The 20,212-nt window shown below is 32.7% G+C and overlaps 1 protein-coding gene across 1 annotated transcript in view; it reads left to right on the top strand.

Annotated features, from left to right (window-relative positions):
* Nucleotides 1-1,555: 1,555 nt before the first annotated feature.
* Nucleotides 1,556-20,212, top strand: part of LOC128208806 (TNF receptor-associated factor 3-like) — a 65,469-nt gene continuing 46,812 nt past the window's right edge. The window contains exon 1 of the mRNA XM_052912423.1: nt 1,556-1,740. The gene's annotated coding sequence lies outside the window, so the exon portion shown is untranslated. The remainder of the gene's footprint in view (nt 1,741-20,212) is intronic.

The following is a 20,212-nucleotide window of genomic DNA, read 5'->3' as shown; positions in this document are numbered from 1 at the left end:
AACATGCGGTAAATTACGAAAAAGTAAACTGTAAAAACGATCGTCTAAACCACCATTTTTATGCAGATGACTCCCAACTCTATCTTTCGTTTAAACCAACTGACCAAGCATCAAAGGTAGTCACAATCACGCGAGTTGAACAATGCCTAAAAGAAATCATATCATGGATGAATTCAAACATGTTAAAACTGAATGCAGACAAAACTGAATTAATTCTTTTTTCAAGTCAAAAACACTCCAAACTTGTTGAAAATCTAGAACAGGAAATTGGCGGTACGAGCATAAAACCATCAAAAACTGTTCGAAACCTTGGTGTTACGCTTGATTCGAACATGCACATGGACCAGCATGTTAATTCGGTGACTCGAACATGCTATGGTCAGATACGACAGATTGGTCACATTCGGCCATATTTGACCGCTGATGCCACCAAGACTCTCATAAACTCGCTTGTGACATCACGGTAAGATTATTGCAATGCTCTCTTGTATGGCGTGCCAAAATCAACAACGAACAAACTGCAAATTGTTCAAAACACAGCTGCACGTATCATTACGAAAACAAGCCGTTTTGAACACATAACACCAATCCTTAAAGACCTTCACTGGCTTCAAATACAAGATAGAATTAAATATAAAATTATCATTCAAACTTTCAAGACCTTGCATGGTCAGTCAACGGTTTACATGAGCGACTTAGTAGAGGTTTACGTGCCAACTAGAAACCTGAGATCAGCAAGTGCAGCAACCACCCTTGTGCCACAAGAATGTCGACTGGTCTCTTGCGGTGATAGGAGTTTCAAAGTTGCTGCCGCAAAACTATGGAATTCTCTCCCGGACACTCTCAGAAAAGAATCATCACTTAATTCATTCAAAAGAGCTCTCAAAACACAACTTTTCAAAACTTCATACAACGTATAGATAACAACTGTGACTGTTTTTATCCCTACTTATTTTTACGATACAGAACTACAGTAACTCTCTCTCTCTCTCTCTCTCTCTCTCTCTCTCTCTCTCTCTCTCTCTCTCTCTCTCTCTCTATATATATATATATATATATATATATATATATATATATATATATATATATATATATATATATATATATATATTTGGTTTCATGTTGTTGATTTCTTATTCTTATTTTACTTTTTTATGCTTATTTTATTGCATATAACATTTTAAGACACTTTATGTGTGTGTGTGTTGTTTTTTTACAACATATGAGTTTCACTTGAATTGGTTTGATATGTTAAAATATGTCACTTTTGGTGATTTCCACATATCTGCGATATGTCACGTGTTTAATTGTAAAGCGCCCTTGAACGTATTTTTTTATGAAAAGGGCGCTCAACAAATCTGGTATAATAATAATAATAATAATAATAATAATAATAATAATAATAATAATAATAATAATAAATAATTTGGAATGTGCGGTTTTAAAAGGGAAGAGCAGGTGATAAACAATCTGAAATGATGCTCATTTCAACATCGCTCGAAAGATAAACCGAACTAGAAAAGTTTCAACAGTCTGGAAATATGCAGATTTATTGTAATTTAATATAGATGTTAGTTATAGTTCAGATATTTTTTCAATCCTGCGTCTTACTCTCTTGTTAAATTATTTATTTTCGTTGCTTTGAGAATTGTACTTTCGGTTTGTTAAAGCCAATTGAGTCTTCACTTTGCTGCGCTATCAGTTATTATTTCAATCGTGAATTGGAGGCATACGCTTAAGGTAAGAAATTCTTACGCCTAATGTTTTTTTCAGCGTGAATAATTTTCCATACGCCGTGGTTGCGAATCACTACTTGTACGGGTACGTGTATATGTGCATTATGTCATTACGGCATGTATCCATTGTTCAATATTTAATATGACATGTACGAAAGCATGAAGAAAGTGATCTATGCCAGTCTCAGACAAGTACAAGTTTGAAGTGAAAATTCGCATGCACGTGTAGCTACATGTAGAAGTTCACGTTCTCGTGATGTTTCGCAACCTCTTTTTAAAAATTAGATATAGCAGTATTATGTCTAGTAAGATACCATCATCATTTTTGACAGAAAACCGTTTCATTGTTTAAAACTAAAATTATGTTTTTTAATTTAGACTAAATATAACAAGGTTTTCACGATGAACGGATATCAGCACGTTTCAAAAGATGTATACATCCATATTTTATTTAAAGGATGCTGAACCTTTAAATAAAATATGGATTTATGCACAATTGGCACCTAGCGTAAAACTCCCCATTGCATTAGTGAATAACTGCAATTGAAAATTTTGAATCCAGTAGGTGCATTTGTTCAAAATTTACATACCTCGTTGCGTGTTACCTATTGCTTGTATTCATATGGATTGTTATGCCAATACACTGAAACGGCTTTCGAACATAAATAATTATTAATTACCTCCATACCGATGGTCTGACGAGTTAATAATCTCCGTCACTGAGAAAACCACATGGAAATAGCTAAACTGGTTTGTACGAGGTGCAGTCAAAAAGTTCCCGGACTATTTTTGTACTGTTGTCAGTTTTTGGATTTGAAAAAAATAAGATCGCATCGAACGAAAGCAGAAACTATTTTCTACAGGACTGTACATATACTACTTTTTAATCACACATGAAACAATCATTTTTACATAGCAAATAAACATAACTCACATTGTACGGATCATTTCTTACGGAAATGACGTACTGTTAACGTTCACTAATGAAATTATGTCAGCGTAGGCGCTTGTATGCTGGTCAATGTTTTTCAAAGTATTGCCTTTGAAATTCAATACCTTTTCTGTGTCAATCTACCCACTTATTAAACATGTCTGCGTACCACGTATTAATCTAAATCAAACGCCAGTACCGATGACAGGTACCAATATATTCGTTCTATATATAGCCAAAATAAAGCGGAAATAGAAATATAATGACATCACTATCACCTTTGACATCAATATAACTGTTCGGCCCTCATCGATGAAAGGGTTGGTTTCAGCACAGGCACACATAAACTGTATGTATTGTCATAGTGTTTTGTTATTCGCCAAGATTACAAGAAGCGTTTGGCACATTTCCAGTTATAACCTCATAGGAAAAAAAACCCTACGAAACATGGCACTGACACTGGTATAGTTTTAAACGCCCCTCGTAGGTAAATGTTGAAATTACCAACTACGCACTTAGTATCTAAACGTAGTATTATTGCGTGTTAATTTGGAAAACCAACAACGCACAAGGATAACGTAGACTAGTACATGTATTATTGCGTGTTAATTTGGAAAACCAACACCTCGATACTTACTTTATTACGTGTTACATGCCATAACAACCTACATGTAAAGTCAGTGGAACGGTAAAACGGCTATTAAGTACTACGCTTAATCGTTTTAAATTGCAGATATTAAGCAAAATCTAACTGGTTAATACGTGTCTTAATAAATAAGATGCAACGTAATATCTTTTAACTATGTAAACAATACAAACGTGATACAACAGGTAGACGAAAACATTACTGAAACTAAAACAATATAAAATATATGACAATACCAAGTCGTAAAAATACAGTCGATCAATTCAATTACAAAGGAAAGGCCAAAATACTGTCTGCATTCGGATTGCGCTTGAAAAAATCATGACATCTCGATCTTAGCAGCACAATTATTTTTTGGTCGTGGTTCTTCACGATCCACCAGGGTCACATAAGACTACAACAATACACGCAGATGTTGTTAGGCCTTTTTACATAAATTGGTTAACGGATCCACCACCCATTTTTTTTTCGAAAACTAAAAAACATTTTTTTTTGTTCTGCGGACGTGGAAATAGATTTATATTCATGTAAACCCTGTTGTCTGCTCTATTGTTACACTCAGTAGGATGCATTTTTGAAAATTGTTTTCAAAATGGCAGCCTGGAATGAAACAGAGATCGTACATACAATTAATTCTCAATTTTAACACACCATCTGCATTTACACGAAATTTTGTAATAACTGGCAACTCAACTGTAAGCGATGTAATCGCCTCAGCCGTAGGTGAAGCAAAATTACACACTATTCATGCTTCAACCGATGAAAAAGACTGGACGGAGATATCACCAGAGATGAACTGCCAGGAAGTCTTTGATTTCGGAAACCGGTTCATCAAGGCTGATGTCGGTATCATTGGTAAGAATATGCATATAAATCAGTGTTATTATTTAAATATATCGGCCTGTGTTGTTATAATATGCCATATATGCACATTTGTTGTTTAAGTGTTTTCTTGTATCAAACATTATTCAGAGTTTAAATGTATAAAAATCTATTTTGGAATTGACCAGATCAAGTGTATTGCTTTATCACACAGGACTTCAATTAAACATACCTGTCAAAAACGTGTTTTTCTTTTTCTTTTGCAAAGCTGGAAGCCAACAACTCACGGATTGACAGTCATTGCGTGTTATTACTAGAGCACAACTTGACACTTGTAATACTCATACTCCTTTGAATGAGGATTGACTTTTATAAATGAGTATAATTTAATGGGCTTCAGATGCACCAACCCTCGATCATGACGCAACTGGCTAGAACGGAGCATTCCCAGCATCCACAAGTAATTTAAAATATTTTATTTTTTAAATTGTAGAGTCGAACGCTGGTGAAGCCAAAGATAAGGAGTCTACAACTGATGCCTTTTAAACCCGTATGTCGGTCCTGAAGGTTTACAACAACTTGCCAAATGAAAGGTACATTCTCTCACTACTCATTTTGAGCAGGTTTTTTAATAATAGTTGAATAACCAGTACTTGTTATTAGCCTGGATGTTATTATCTTAAGACTTTTGATATTTTTCATTTACTTTGGATGATCAGCTGAAACCAGATGGAACAAAAAACACATAAACAAAGGTTTATATATATATTTGTATATTAACAGTTATAACAGTTCTAAGCAGGCCCATTTAGCACAGTTGGTAAAATGCTAGTATACCAATTCAAAGACCCCAGGTTCGAACCCGTAGTCTGCAGGCGTCAGTCACTGTCGTGATTTGATACATTTAAGTGAAGCCGAGGAATGTGCTGGTTGTGTAAGCCAGGTAGACCTGTGACCTTACATGTTTTAGTGTGTTTACCCCACTTTAACTTTTAAATTCTTATTGCAAATTTTATTACTACTTTCTATGTATAAATCTGTTCTTTAATTTGTGGCCCAGGTTCAAAGCTTCACTCTCTGTTCCAAATATGGATAAAGGCGTGTTGTTTATTGTCAGCATCACCTCGAAATGAACCAGGCGAGACGCTGGTTGGTGTTAAAGAAAAATTAACCTAATCGTTTGGAGCTACCCTATTCCTAGACCCAGGCCCATGCCGCGACACCGTGTGGTCCGAAAGGGCATTATTGTTGAACATATATGGAGCGACATACTATTCAAGTAATCAAAATCTTGGTTTAGTAAACTTTTGCTAAACCTGCAGAAAATAAATATCTTAACTTCGAAAATGCATTGCAGAATACCAATTCATTTTAATCATTTACATTTCCTTATTCCATTTAAAATATAATTGAGTCTGGGTGCAAAGTAAACTTTATAAATAGTATGTTTTATTCTGAAGATATGGCAGTGAAATTTGCTGCAGAGTGCTTTTCTGTGGAAGAAGATATAGTTTGAGGAGCCAATTGCTGGTCAAACACAGGCATATTTCATTGTTGGGTCGATGTTTGGCAACTGTGATGCACATGTGAAAACTCTTGCAGTCAGGAATGCTCTTTAAATAAACAACAACATAAAGTGACATTAAAACTGAAATTTTGTAATTATGTGATTTTATGTGAAATGATTTCAATGTGAAGTGAATGAAATGCTTATAGCAATATTACATTAATTTAAATCTGAAATTTGTAGGAAAATTGGAGTGTAGAGCCAAACCCTTGTGTATGACTAAGTGAGCATTTGAACATATCAATATGTATTATTATATTGAGGCATTGAAGACATTGTGTTGCATAGAAAACATAACATATATAAGCATTTTTTTATCCTCAAATGTCATTTATATGAGTTTTGAACATGTTTTTTTCAGTTTGTTGACATTGTTGTTTGTGTTTCGGGTTTTGACGCCAACACTATGATAAATACATGTATTGTTAAAAACTGAATAACTTGTCTGGGTTCCTTTTTTCCTATCACCAATCCATCTTTTTTTTTCAAAATTATCCGTTAACCAATAAATAAAAAATGGCCTTATGAATGTATTCACGATTAAATTATAAGCAACCGTAGGTCTGTTTTTCGTATTTTCCGTCGTGGTACATTAATATTTCTTATTCTCACCGTAAGGTAATCGTCAGCATTCGTACACAAATTGATAAATGGAGCCACATATCCCCGATCCATCACAATTAATGCCTAAGTTTAAAACAGGGGAGAGGGTCGCGATCGGAGTTTAACAGATTAGTGCCGGTTCAAGCAAGAATCTCCCAGCTCTCAAGACGTTATGGCATATCATCTTTCTAGCATCGCTTTATCCGTGCAGTTTGTTGGTTTGAGGGAGGCATATTCCATGGTTGGATGTTCATAAGTCAATAACATCAGATGAGCTTGAGCGTAATTTCAAGCGTTTTATTTACACACTAGTAATCATCAAGTATACCCTTTCAAGTAAAACCAACATTGTATGGGGTTACCATGTGACAAAATGTAACGTTATTGTTAAACGGAGACATCGGTAAGAATAAAACCTATACTTTCTGCCAATAAAAGTTTAGATCGACAATACTAAGTACTAGGCTCAATCATTATGAATTTCACTCAATCGATACAAACTCTCTGTGTCAGAATTCGCATCGACAATGTATCAGCCAATGAGGTTGTATTCTAAGTCAGTCACTCCACCCACTCTTAATTATTCAGAGTTTACTTCATATCATCTAACAATTATATAAGCTCATTACTTTCAACAGCCCATTGTATAAAACTTTGATAAGTTGTCCACAGCTTATCTTTAGGCTTGTTTGCACATTTTATTAATTCCATTGCTTTTCATTAATTTTCGGATATATATTATATTGACCAAGTATATATTGACATCAAAACGTGAAAATTGTAAATATATCAAAACATATATTGACCTAAAAAAACTTTGACCAAACCAAAGGCTGAACATTAAAGCATTGTGGATAATCACCTGACCCTATATTTTGAATATGTAGTATAGGGCAATGAACACATAGTTGCATTTTTGAGCATCATCATCATCATCATCATCATCATCATCACCACCATCATCATCATCGCCATCGCCATCATCATCATCATCATCATTCACGACATACATACCACACATGCATAATGAAATTATTAAATTATACCTCCCACTTGTCCAAACGTTTGTCAATAATTGAAACTTTATCAAAGTACGGAAAGTTCTGCAGGGGACAGTTGGCAAGATGACACAGTGCTTTGTCATGTTGCGTGGAGAGGCAAATTGAATTGCTACCAATGGTATGGATCTATTCACAGCTAATGAAATGTAACATTATATAATTTTATAATGTTATAATATTTATTCAACTGGCTATTGAACGCCCTTACAGTTACTTTTTCTGCAATGCCATAAACGTTACTTTTACACATACTCATAATAAAACTACTAAATGAACATTTTCGCAATACCAATTTTTATTTTGTAAAATGCACTTTTTGTGTATGGAGTAATAACGTGTTGCAAATCATTAGGAGTGTTAAAACTTAGCTATAATTTGGAACCCTTCAGCAAATGTTGATAATTGCTCAAATATCGTTTTTGAAGACCACAATTTTCACATTATATAGCGTAAAGAGGTTTGTTGTTGTGTAATTGGCTGATTGACATTTTCACGTGATGTTTTCAATGTATTTGGAAGAAATGTTTAGCAAATACATGTCGTGTTTTTATTTTTAATAATGTTTTCTTTGTTTGTTCCCAGTTTAAGTACAATGAAGCTTTTTATTATGAAACACTATGATCACACATTTTTAAACCTTTTAATTACTAAGACAGACTTTGTGTGAGGTGCATAGTTTCAAACAATAACTGCATCGTATCTTTTAAAAGTTTTTGCATTAGGTACTCTAAATTGTATTCCTTCTTCTGCAGATAGAGTTGGGATCCCTAATCTTTGAAGTCCTTGAGGTTCACCTATTAGTTTATTATTATTTGTTTTATTATTAAGTTTCCGCAAGTTAATGTATACCTTGATAAGATTTTTACTTTATTCTGGATTGTTGGGATAATAGTGAGCTTGTACACGCCAAATGGTTTAAACTCCCAGTAAATTTAAATTTTACTGACCGTTCCAATGCGATAACTGACAATCCTTGATAAACACACATAGTTGTTTTTATATAGTATATATGCACTGCGTTGTTTGTGGAGTTTTGTGCTGTTGTTCCATGTTTCTCGTTTGTGATTTTTTGTTTTTTGTGTTCTATGTATTTGGCGTTTACCCCGTGCCGGGGTTTATGTTATAACTTTTGGCTACTGAGCTTGTTTCTGTAGTTTTTCACATAAATATAATCAATATGTAGCACAGTAGGCGATTTGAATAATATCGCCAAGCTTGATTAGCAGTGAAGACAACGCAATGGTATAATGGCCGATCTCTTAAACCCTTAATTGGCATGGTCATTTAACTGTAATAAAATAATAATATAATTATAATTGGATTATTTTTAATACTTTAATGTCACTTGTCTAACAGCCATTACATGCAAAATTACGGGGACTGTTTATAGTTCCCGACGATCTATCCGATATGACGCGTGTGTAGTGTCATCAAGCTCACACCTCTGGCAATAGGGGACAATCGTTGTAAAAACAAGACAGATGTAGGCAAAACGTTTATTAATTTATTATTTCAAAATCATCGAATATTCGAATACCTATTTTGACATTCGAATACTAAACGTTCGATCGAATATTCGAATATTCGTTTGCATCCCTAATATGTACCAATATCGCCATAAGCGCATGAAATTCGTCTTGGTCTAGTAGATCACATAATGTTTTCCATTTTCTCTTCACTTTTCCGGCGTGAGTTCGCAGCCTACTAAAACCAAAATATTTTTATACTATAACTGTTGTTTTTTTTCTGCAATTTCGATATCATAGAGTAAAAAGGATAAAATAAGTGTTTTCTGACGCATAACCGGGAAAATTATTTAAAGAAAAAAACTTCTTAGTTAAAAAAATGCAAATCATAGAATTTTAGGCATTTAGAAAGTCACGTGATATGCAAAATTGCGATAAATACATGTTGTTTTTTTATTATTCTCGGGGTAAATAAAGGTCAAAGGGTTAACAGAAGTCATTTTGATATACATACAAATAAATAAGTTTACATTTCTAAAACTTAATGAGACTTTCATAATGAATAATATAGAATAGAAAAGAGTAAAATTTAAGTCTTACAAAATTCGGCTCTGGAATGGAGATATTTTGACAACAAAGAAGTTGCAGTAGAACGAAAACAAACATAGAAACGGAATATATGCGTTGGCTATGAGCAGATGTACACAGGGAAGAAACTTGTGATTGAGAACTATAAGAAGTAAGATTTTGATGTTTTGAACTTGATGTAATGTTTTACACGAGGTTATTTTTGCTGGGTTTACATATATTGAAACGCACCAGAAATGACTTTTAAAGAACGATATATAAGTAATGTCAACTTAATAGATATCATATTAAACAGTTGACCGGTATGGTAAACATAAAAAAAGACGAATGCTCGGATTCCAAGTGATTTATTGTTTTAGTCTGAAACACTCTTTATTTGAGTTAATGCTCTAAAGAAAACATCAATTTAAGTTAACACGTTGGTTCTTTTTTATTTCCACAGATCGCTGTGCTATATGTCAGAGGACCAATAATCTCATCTCTGATGACTCGCCGTTCGCTTCATATAACATTTTCTCTACTGATGACACACATATCCTGCGAATTCTTCTGAAGGTTGCGTTTATATGACGATGCTTTGGAGGAGACATTAATTGTAAGTGGTTAAAAGGATAATCTACTCCCTTTTGTAAAATGATTTTTTTCAATTCTTTAATACAGCAGTTTCAAGTCATTTAAATTGTCATGAAACTATTTCCAAATTCTAATATTACAATATTTTGGAATTTATTTTAAAAGTTGTGTTAATTTTTTTTTAGCTCAAATGTTAATAATAACGGTTATGTCACCCTGTAATTTATATCTTTTCTGGCATGGTGGATATAGAAATACTACAGTGGCATGAAATTGTGAAAATAAAATTGCTTACATTAATGAATAATGTCTTCTCAACATATTTGAAGTTTTTCATAAAATATAAATCATAGCTGTGAAAGTGTTCTCAACCATATTTTATATAGAGTTAAGTGATGAAACACAATGCTACAAAACTTTTTCGAGATTTGAAATTCTTAAAATCCAAGAGTCAAATGAAGAACACAAAAGACAAAACCACAATTGTTTATGAAACACATCATTATATTTTTACTTATTACAAAAATAAAACATAATCCAAATTAATAAAGTACACCTAAAAAATGATGTAGAAGACCGTGTTTTATCACTTACCTTCTATAAGTTATACTTGCTAAATGCACATTTTTTTATTCATTTTGTACTAAGCCAACTTCTTATACAGCCAACAAAATGTTATCATAATACCATGGCAGCTACAGTGAAAAGCAAAAAAGCAAAATAACACACCAAAGTCCCTGTTTAAAGGCACAATGCTAATAATGTATAATTTTGATTAGCACATGGTATTATGCATGTACATTCAAAACGTTAACAAAGAGACAAAAATGTCATACATTTAATTAGCACAAGATAACATTAGAATCGTCTTTAGGTCATTTATGTGTGTCACCGGTACCGTTGCCGGCACTTAGCTGGCGATTCTTGCTACTGAGCGAAAACTGTTCGTTTTTAATAGTGCCGGAGTTTTACCTTATACACCGTACATAGGGACAGATCTTGCAATATATTGAACACTTATATGTTGAAATCATCATCGAATGCTTCATCGATTGAAAAAGAGACTTCTGTCCAGTGAAGTGTAAGTATTCCAATATCGGGCATTGTTTTTTTAGAAAGCTTGTATTTACCGTTTAACCAATATATGTATTTAAAGGTTTAAAATAACAGACGTAATTTTCAAACGCAGTTCTTTACCAATGACACTGTTACAGTTTACAAAAAAAATCGATTAGACTTATTAGTGGCATGTAAAATCATAATGTCCTTCACTGAATATAATGAATGTTTAGCCCAACCTTGTTACACGTTACTGGCAAATGTACATGGTATTAACAGCAGGGAGCGGTATTTAAAATATAATTTTAGCTTGTTTTAGATAACTTCCATATCATAACGCCTGTTATCTTGATGTATGGATTGGATACACATCACATAAAACACTTATAACACAATACATCTTGAATTTTGATCTAAATAAAAAAATGAATGTAACAATAGGAACAAACACATATCAAACTGCCATGTATGCTTACACGCTGTGTTGGTTGTAATATAAAAACTTTCTATTATCATTTCATTTTAGTGTCCAGGATAGAGATGCATTTACAGAAGCGTATTAATGCGCAATTGAAAATGGAGTCACCAATGACATCAATGTCTGTAGAAACTTGTACTTGTACTGAAAAAGTGTCCGAGGAGTACGGATTGGGGCAAGACGAGATTGTCGTAGATATCGATGACAACAAAAGATACGGAAACACCAAACCAAGTTAAGAGACAATCAGTTCAAGCAAGGACAAACGACTGAAGAGCGGACATACATCAACTCTATTTTTTGGCCAATTCGTTAGATTCGGGACAAATGATAAATAACGATATGAAGATGTGGAGTATATTGTCAATCTGCAACAAATTCTTCGACCAGAATCATTCCCAATGTCGCCCTGCTCTTCTGTCACAGACCACAGCAGAAATTGAAGATGGCAATGCTTCTAAAGCCAATTATTTCACTTCACCCGGTTCGATACTTAGATGACAATAAAATGAAGACGCATTAGCGTTGACGTTTTACATGTCATCCCATTTGATAATGATATCTCTGATGTTTCTGTCGACGCACTAATGATAAAAAGAAGATTATCGCTAGCTTCAATTTTTAATCATACTGACTGGCACATCCTTAATCAAACTTAAGTCACCCACCTGCAGACCATAACAGGTAAATTTTTGTTACTTCTTATGTAATGTTACCTTTATAGAATAACGATAGAAGTCGTGTCTTCATAATCAGTACTAAGCAACTATCATATTGACGTTATCTAAATGATATGTGTGGCCGCTTCTAAAAATTGCCGCATGCTCGTCCAAAATGTAGTCAATCATGTCTGTTCTCGTTCTCCAAGTTTGTAAAACACAGAGATGAAGATTGTACATGTTCAGCAAGAAATCACGTGTTAGATACTGTCCACCATGTTTGTTTAATTACAAGATTTATCTTATCAAGGTCATTTCATTTTTGACGACATTAAGGTATGAACACAGTCCGAACGGAATCTCCGAGGCGACCTTTCTGATTTTAAAGCAATTAAGTATTAAAAATAATTACGACATTATGACAACCTAAATAAATCAATGCTTGTTTCATATTTGGAACAACGAACACTGTTCCTATGGGACAACAAGATGCTTAATGTCAACAATTCATACACTATATGGTCAAACGCCTACCAGTTATAAAGAGGCGGATGCAATCTATTTCATGTTGTAGAGCAACAAAATTTGGTCATGGTTAATGTTTTGTGCCATTTTAAATCTGTATTGTTAAAGCTGCGCTGTAACAAATTGACCGTTTTGACAACTTTTTTTTGTTTTGTTTGTCTTTGAATGAGCCAACCCTTGCAGAAATGTCTGGAAACCGGTGATATAAAACTGCTGATAAAAGATCAGAGAGCAAGTGTTGATATCTACGTGCGTAAACTGATGATATGGTCTGAAAGCAGAACTTACGCTTCAAGAAAAGTAAAAACATCGGAATTTTAAACCATTGAGATTTGTTCTAATGTGTGTTTTCCTATATAACTGCTTAGAAAGCATTTATGCCAAGATCAGCTGATTCTGAGACAAAAAAAGTTGTCAAATCGATCAAGCTGTGAGAGTGCATCTTTAAAGGCCTAGTTTAAGCCTTCTTTGAGTGACCCCCTCCCCCCCATCCGTGTATAGTACACAACTTGTGTGTATAGATCTTTATCTCAATTGCCTTGTGCTGCTTATCAGATCTCCTGTCCAGCTGTGCATTTATAAAAGTGTTATTATTGAAATGGACAATACATCTTGTCTTTAAGTTGTTGTTGTTGGATATAACAATGGTGACAATACATTTATTATGGATTTAAATATATATGTTATATAAACATTTAAAAACTTATCACTCTTATTTGTTTATTATCTATTACCAATCGGTTTAACTAATAAATACATAAGCTGTGCATATTGTTTATATGGATTAGTGGGACAATGAGATGATCTACTCGAAAAGTGTAAACCCTAAATGGCCCTGAGCCAATAAACAGATACACAGGTAATGGCCCCTACTTTGAGACCAGTGCAATAAACAGAAGATGCACAGCAGGTGGTTATCATGCTAAACATTCCTTAAACTAGGCCTTTAAGAAACAGTATTCATGCAAAAACACATAGCATTTGAATGATGAACTACCTTGTGACTCTATACATAAAACGTGAAGTAAACATATACATCAATATTTTCATCATTACATTTTTTAGTCACATGCAATGTATGCGACAAAAGGTTGACAAAGTAATCATTAACTCAGAAATGCACTTGCAGGAGGCCCAGATCAAATTATGACATGTTGCGGTCCAGTCCAGTGTCAGGTGACTTTGTGACAATCACAGACATAGCCACCAACACTCAAGGCGGAAGTGCCCCTTTTAACCACGCCCCGATCCAAAATGCAGGTATTTTTTTATTAGCCACAATCTGCCACACTATTTTTCCTCCCATATATTTTCAAAGGTACCAATTTCAATATATACATATGCTTTATCCATTTGTGTTTTTCCCTGTTGCAAATTGTTTAGAGCCATTATCAGATTTAATAAGTTTCATGTTCACCTCTAACACATATATATGAACTGTTATTGAATCCATAATTAACAAAAAAAAAAACAATATTAAAATATATTTTCTTAATGAACTTGTCAAACGCATTGCCAGATAAAATACACAAGTTGGGGTTATTTTTATCTTTTAGTGTAAATTTACATATTTGTTATAAAATAACTTGTACGTGGGAGGGTAGTGAAATAAAGCATTTATTAAAGCGTTAATGTTCTGCATTCATAAGTTTTCTATAGATTCATGTTTGCAGAAAATGGATGCTCCTCCCACTAACAAGATGTTTGTTGTAGAAACTAGTCTGTTAGATGAGGGCATTGCTGTGTGTCTTCTCGCAGATGACACTATGGTCACAGATGCAACCAAGACTTTAAAGAGGTAAAACAGCTGACAGCAGATGGCAGTACACATCAAAATTGAACGCAAGTCATCCAAAGTGACAAATATTGTCAGACTTTGACTGACACTAATTATTCAAAGTATTTGTAACACAATTCCTACAAAGATCTCTGATGTGAATATGTTTACCTCGTGCCAATTACACATGCAACAAATTACATACAATAACTAGCCACCGTGGTCACAGCTGCAACTGAACTCCTGCTTCCCAGACTTTAACAAAATAAAACAACTGACAGCAGATGACAGCGTATGCATCCAAATTGAACGCAAGGCATCAAAATGACAAATATTGGCAGACTAGGGATTTAGTCGCCTCGACCACTGCGACATCGCTATTTTCAAAGATCTAAGTGAAGCCAGATCCGCAGATATTTGCGATAATCAAATGCTCTGCGATTCAGAGTTAAGAAATTGAAACTGGAAGTATGAACTGACTTACCATCAATATTGGAAATCTTTCGCTGTAATAACGCTTTAACGGAAACCCTGACTGAATGTTCGTTTATTCAATTAATGTTTTAACACCTGAATGTGCTACAGAAAAGAGAAAAGGTGCTGAGGGACAAAAGGGCACATTGTAGCGGGCAGTGAATAATTAAAGCATTATGAATTTTAAATAAAATGTTAGAAATCCAAAGTAATATTAGGTTTCAATTACAATTATTCTTTGAAGGCAGGAGGGGGCACATTCCGGTCCCAATGAGGGCAAAATGGTGCTTTCAAAAAGGGACACGGTGCAGCATTCCCCCATAATCCTCTAGCTTAAACCCTGAACTAGAGTTCGGAAGTCTTCACTACTTACAGTACTAGTTTTCCTTTCAACTCTTTTACTGTTTTGAACATGTTTAAGCAATAAATATTGGTGGTGCAAAAAATCCATTTTTATTTTGCTATATCAATGTCTGTAAGAATTTATACTTTATTTATTTATTTTACCTAGTCGGGTCCACATGTTTTGGTTTTGATTTCTATGGTGATATTAAGTTTAAGTTTGTATTTTTTACTCCTTAGTTATGTTTGTGTGAACATCATTATTATAAGTGCAATCAAATTGCCTTACATATGCATAGTACATTTCCAAGTCGCCATTGTTTGCATTACCTCTCACTGAGTGCCATTAAATGTTATTTACAGCATCACATCAAACTTGACTTTGAAAAAGCAGACAAGCGTTAACACCCACTACACCGCCCTCTTGTTCACCTTTACAACTGGGAGCATTTCACTTTTACTTTTCGTTGAACGAGCAAAAAAACATATTTCTTTCTTGCTTTTCGATAAAATATGGAGTTTTATCAGTTAAATAACAACAGTGAAAATATCAATTTGATATTTTCACTGCAAAATAAGGAGCGAAAATATCAACTTTCAGAACTACTTTTAAAATTCATTGTATTTACTTCCCCTTAATCAAAACAGAACACTTCCATTTGAACCAGAAAATGTTGGCAAATGAAATATTTAAAATTTAAAGAAATGTTACATAAGTTTGAATAAAGATATATTTGGAAATTAACAACTTTTCTTGAAGCTATTTCTTTCATACCAAACAAATTACAGACGAAAACAACTGTTCGGACATAAATAGAATGTAATATCATCGTTCAAATGTATTTTGAACTGTTTGTCGTTGTAATACGTACTACAAACTTTCCGGAAAATTCACACAACAATTTACAGATTTACTACTACCCACGCCTCAAAATTCGTCAACAAACTAGCGTGGTTCTGGAAATCAACCTGTCTTCAAGCAAAACAGACTGGTCTCTGACAATAAGATGATTGAATGTCCATGTATCATGAAACACACTCTAAAACTAAGAAACATGTTTTATATCCAATGATCATTTTGTTAACACATATGAACTTTCAAATTTTCATTCAGTAAATGGCGGCGTTGTAATTCGGTTATGTATGCATGCCCGGCTTAAAATAAAAGTTTTTCGTTATCTTTTTGGAACAATGATGAACATTGATGGACTTTAGTACTTCATTGATTACTGTTCATAAAATCTTTTTGAATTTGTCTGTACTAACTCTATTGAACATATTTTATACAGAATCATAGCATACTTAATGTTTTGGCACATCATATTTAGTTAAACGTGATTTTTGGGGTAAAATATTAAAAAATGTAAACAAAAGTATGAATTTCTGGAATTTGTCTACATTGAAACAACATTTAGCAATAAAAAAATCCAGAATTACTGTATTTGATAGATAGTATACAGCACCAAAACATACATAATGTGTAGATTCATTATTTATAATGAAAAATGATATTTTAGGTAAAATGTTTCAAAATGTAAACAAAAGTATGAATTTCTGGAATGTGTGCATTTCAAAATTGTATTTAGCAATAAATGTACCAGAATAACTTTAACAAATATTTGTTATACAGCACCATAACATACCTAATTTAATGACACATTATATATTGTGAAATGTGATTTATGGGTAAAAATTAAAAAAACAACAACAACAAAGAAACAACAAACAAATTAAGGTTGGAATTTCTGAAGTTTGTTAATTACTGGACGAAATTAAGCTGGACAGATACCTAAGTAACTGTATTCAACTTATATTAAACTGCTCTACACCAAACCTAAGGTGCAGATTATCATAAAATGAGATGTGATTATTTGGCAAGTGTTTTTATAAATAAATTTAAGAATTTCTTGAATTTGCCAAAAGTCATAATGGAATTTAGCATTGACATATTAGAATTACTGTATCGTATAATCTGATACAAGGATATCAATTAAAATAGGTATAGTAATACTGCTAACTGTGAAATTACACTTTAAGGGAAACACGTTAAAAATTTAAGTGAAAGTTGAAATTTCTGTAATTTTCTAATATTCAAATATAATATAAAAATGTCATAACTACGTTTATTATTATTATTATTATTTATTTATTTTTTTTTTTTATTTTTTTTTAATTTACTTTTTTATTATGATTATTATCATTTAATAATTTTCATCATTAGATTATCAATCATAGAAATGATGTGAAGTCAACGTCATACAATGTTTAATAACGTCGCATCGTTTTGCAGCAAACCAATGACGTTGATTTAAACAGAAAATATGATATGACACAAAAAATCGGACTTATTTAAAGGTATTATGGATCACAAGTGGTACAATAGCCTATACGAAATGGTGTAATAAAAACATTGTAATAGGCAAACATAATACAAATATGTTTCTCAATTAAATAGCATATAGATATTATTACTGAGAACGTTGAACTATAATAAACTTCTATAAGTATGATATTTAATTATGAGGACTTAGTAATTGAGCAGATGCTTATGTGGAGTGAGCAGATGTTAATGTGAAGTCTGAAAGTGTTGGAGGTTTGACAAGGGGTCGGGGTATGAATGAGATTTAAGATGCTGTTGAAATTCTGTCGCAACCTACATGCTCTGACATAAAAGAAGATAGAAACTTGTTACATTGTACTTGCAAGAAAAAATGTTAAGCAGTTACGAAGAGTAAAACCAGTGGTATTAAATAATATGAGAGTAATGTTAATGAAGCAAAACAGATTGGTGAAAATGTGGTAGCTAGAGTGGTTGGCAAAAGTATGAAGAATTCAAGTTTAGAAAGAATTAGATCGTTGTGCTAATGGATGACAATGCTGGGGTCAAAAGTAATGGTGAAGTACTATGTGTTAAGTATTACAGTGTGCGGGTATTTCTACAAGTTCAGGACTGGAAAGGACACACTGTTTTGAACCCAGTAGAATGGGGTTGGGAAGTAGTGAGTAACAAACTACTCTATCCATTCAAAATTGAAAACTGAAATACATTGCTACTCTAATCAACAAAAACATAGCTTAATATATGTAAGAAATACCAAATTATACATATGTTACACAATTTGTACAGTGTCTGTATTCACTTTTAGGATAAAACATGAAATATAAAAAGCTACATATTTGGGGCTTGTATTCATCGTTTGTGATCAAATTCCGGAAATCAACATTTTTATCTCAAACCCACTTGTCTTGTTTGATCTGATAGCTTAACGTTTTCCAATGTTATTTTCCACGAAATGTTGCTCAAGTCAGTTGTGCTGAAAAGTCATTTTTTGTGAAATAATTGTTCAAGTCCTTGATCCAGGTATAGGCAAATACCAGAAATTCGCAAATATATTTCTTTCTTTTTTCATTCATTTTTTGGTAATATTGAACATAGTATTCAGCAATATAAGCTGTTTCTATACTTTAAAGTAAATTATTTTTCAATATATGGCATACATTAAAATTAACTATTGTGAAAATTGTATTTGTTAATTTAATAGGCAAGTGATTGATTCCAAATAGTCCATGTTCTGTTATGTTTTACCCTAAAGATCGCACTGCATACAACACAATGTTTCCATATTTAAGGTATGTTATACTATGATATAAAAACTATATAATACAGCAAATCTAGCAATTGCGTTGCAAATTTGACGAAATTCAGAAATTCATTATTACCGCAAAAATACCTTTACACAATATGATGTTTCTATACTTAAGGTTCATTATATTGTAATATAATACCTATTTAATAAGTAATTCTGAGTTTTCTTTCAAAATTTGGCTACATCATTGGCAAATCCCGGAACATTTCACTTTTAATTTTTCAAACATTTAAGCCCTTAAATCTCATTTCACACTCGACAATGTTTTTTATACTTAATGTTTGTTATACTGTACTATAATATCTATTAATGACAGTAATTCTCGCAATTGTATTGAAAAAATTGACACAATTTTTGGCAAATTTCAGAAAATCTCATTTTTATTTTAGTTTTTAAACATTTTACACTAAAACTCATATTTCAACCAATATGTAGTGTCTTAACCTAAGGTATGTAATACTCTAGTATAATATATATTAAATACAATAATTCTGGTAATTTTGTTGCAAAATTTGACAAGTTATTGGCAAAATGCAGAAATTCTCATTTTCATTCCATTTTTCAAACAGCTTACCCTAAAAATCATATTTCATTAAATTACTTAGTTTCTATACTTTAGGTATGTTTTACAGTAGTATAATATCTATTTAATACAGTTATTTTGGTAATTTTTATTGCAAAATTTGACCAGGATATTGGCAAAATCCAGAAATACTCATTTTCATTTATTTTTTCAATCATTTTACCCCAAAAATCATATTTCTCAAATAATGGTGTTTCTTAACTTTCGGTATATTAAACTGTATTAAAATATCTATTAAATACAGTAATTCTGGTTATTTTATTGCAAAATTGGACACAGTTATTGGCAAATTCCAGAAATTCGCACTTGTATTTACATTTTCCTACATTTTACCAAAAACACAATTTACACCATGTGATTGTTCTTTACTTTTAGTATGTTAGATGTGCAGCTTGATATGATACAAATCCACCCCCCAAATATATGTGCTTTCTTTTCCCCCATTTTTTTTTTATTTTCCTTGGACTAATATACTTATGTTCAGGAAGTTACGTACCTGGCACAGGTTTAATTGATTGTTGGTATGTAGTATGACTCTGCCAAATCGCTGCATCAATCATAACTGTTGACCAAATTGTCTTTACAAACCTTAGACGCACAACTTACTATCATAATATGTATTTTGTGTTATGTTTAAAATGCTTGTTTTCTCCAAATTACATATTTATACCAATA

This window comes from Mya arenaria, chromosome 11 (assembly GCF_026914265.1).
Source record: "Mya arenaria isolate MELC-2E11 chromosome 11, ASM2691426v1".
NCBI classification, from domain to species: domain Eukaryota; kingdom Metazoa; phylum Mollusca; class Bivalvia; order Myida; family Myidae; genus Mya; species Mya arenaria.
The sequence above is the reverse complement of the archived record's forward strand: the minus strand, read 5'-3'. Positions and strand labels throughout refer to the sequence as shown.